The sequence below is a fragment of the Rattus rattus genome, chromosome 1, assembly GCF_011064425.1.
Source record: "Rattus rattus isolate New Zealand chromosome 1, Rrattus_CSIRO_v1, whole genome shotgun sequence".
Lineage (NCBI taxonomy): Eukaryota > Metazoa > Chordata > Mammalia > Rodentia > Muridae > Rattus > Rattus rattus.
Genome location: NC_046154.1, coordinates 118,330,390 through 118,332,749, shown reverse-complemented (window position 1 = coordinate 118,332,749; position 2,360 = coordinate 118,330,390). Strand labels below are relative to the sequence as shown.

Genomic DNA, 2,360 nt, shown 5'->3' with positions numbered 1-2,360 from the left:
AGCAGCAGCAGAAGTTTGCAGCTTGTTCACACCTCAGTGGATTAGGGGGCAAAATTCTTAGGGAGAAGTAGTTCCGGGTTACAAGTGCAAAGAGCTTGCTTTCCTAAATGTCCTCTTTCCAAGTACAACCTTCAGCTCACAAACATATGAGCCTGTAAGTGATATTTCCACCTAACAGGACAATCTCTCGGAAGAGTTTCATTGCTGTTACTGCTCTAGAGGCAACAGAACCTGGGAGAGTAGAGCCAATGAATGATGTGGAGTCTCATGCAATAGCCAATGTTATTCAGAGCATCAAACAATTTATACTCTGAGGGTTAAGAATAGTCAAATGAGTAAAATGCACAACCACAAGGGTAAGCTACACATGGCAGACAAGCTGCACACAGCAAAAACGTGCTTTTGCATAGAGGCACCTGAACAAATAAAAATAGCCAGTTGTAATGAATAACGTGAAATAAACTCAGTCCTATCCACTCTACCTGAGAGGAGCACAGAAACATATTCAAAGAACAGTTCTGTGTTTTGTAGAAACTGAGGTCACAAGGCTCTTGTCTTATTTTCTTAAGAGTTCTCTCACAAGTGCTCAGAATTCTCCTCACATGGCTACATTTTTGGACCACTTTCCCTACCCCTTTAATTCTTTAAATGAAGGATATCCAGAGTGGTTTCGAGTTGAGAAGTTGAAATCTAATTGACATTTGATGAATTAGAATCCTATAATCAAGCAAGTTATAAACACGATATTAGAACAGTGAAAACATTGTGTATAATAATCTGCCACCAAGATCAGGGATCCAAAATATGTCGAGTACTACTGGTTACTTTATTATACTGATCAGAAAAATCTAGAGAATAGTTTTAAAAGAGACACATATGATTAGTAGTTCAGTTATCTTGTAGAATGTAATCCAATATTTGCCTTCAATAGGAAGACAGATGTTATGATGTCCTATTAAAATGGGAAATGCTTTGCCCCTAGAGGTATTGCCAGTGTGGCTGCTGTGTCACAGGTGCGTCAGTAGGTGTCACAAAAGAGAAAGTATCTATGAACACTTGTTTTTTATTTTTAATTTTAATATATATAGATATTTTAAATTTTAAAAATTTTTTTTACACTCCAGATTTTTCCCCCTCCCGGTTGGCCCACCCTCTGACTGTTCCACATCCTATACTGTTCCACATCCTATACCTTCCCACCCAACTCCCTCTACATCCTGCACCCCACCACACTTACCTACTCCCTGGGGCTTCCAGTCTCTTGAGGGTTGGGTGCATCTTCTCTGACTAAATACACACCTCCAGCCCTCTGCTGTATTTGTGTTAGGGGCTTCATATCAGCTGGTGTATGCTGCCTGGTTGGTGGTTCAGTGTCTGAAAGATCTCAGGGGCCCAAGTTAATCGAGACTCCTGGTTCTACCACAATGTCGCCCTCCTCCTCAGCCTCTCCCAGCTTTTCTCTAATTCAACCACAGGGTTCAGCAGCTTCTGTCCATTGGCTGTGTGTAAACATATGCATCTGACTCTTACAGTTGCTTGTTGGGTCTTTCAGAGGGCAGTCCTTTTGTGAGCGCTCCATAGTCCTGCCTTGGGCCTCTCCTTGAGCTGGATTCTACTTTGGACCTGTCACTAGACCTCCTTTTCCTCAGGCTCTTCAACATTTTTGTCCCTACAGTTTTTTCAGACAGGAACAATTGAGTCAGAGTTTTTAGATGTGGAATGGCAACCCCATCCCTCAATTGCTGCCCTGTCTTTCTTCTGGAGATGGGCTCTACAAGCTCTCTCTCCCCATTGTTGGGCATTTCTTTAAGGTTCCTCCCTTTAGTCCCTGGGAGTCTCTCATCTCCCAGGTCTCTGGTATATTCCATAGGGTTCCCCTACCTTTTACCTCCCGAGGTTGCCTGTTTCTAATATTTCTGCTGGCCTTCGGGGCTTCAGTCCTTTTCCTCCACCCAATACCTGATCATGTTCCCCTCTTCCCTTCCCTGTCTCTTTTCCCACCCAGGTCCCTCCCTCCATCATCCTTCCTGTGATTGCTTTCTTCTCCCTCCCAAGTGGGATTGAAGAGTTCTCACTTGGGCCCTTCAGCTTGTTAACCTTTTTGAGTTGTGTGGACTGTATCCTGGGTTGTCTGGTTTTCTAGATAGATACCAAAGTTACATCAAGAGCAAGTAAACTATCTAAACAGGCCCATATCCCCTCAGGTCATTAAAAACCTTGAAACCAAAAAGGCCAGGGCCAGATGGCTTTAGTGAAGAATTCTACCAGACCTTCAAAGAAGACCTAATACCAATATTCTTCAAACTATTCCATCAAATAGAAGGAACACTATCTAATTCATCTATAAATCCACAATTACC

General features: G+C 42.7%; 1 non-coding gene across 1 annotated transcript; it reads left to right on the top strand.

The window, feature by feature from the left end:
* Positions 1-971: 971 nt before the first annotated feature.
* Positions 972-1,099, top strand: LOC116890584. Its single transcript, XR_004386746.1, has one exon. It is a non-coding gene; the product is annotated as a small nucleolar RNA SNORA17 (small nucleolar RNA).
* The last annotated feature ends 1,261 nt before the right edge of the window (positions 1,100-2,360 follow it).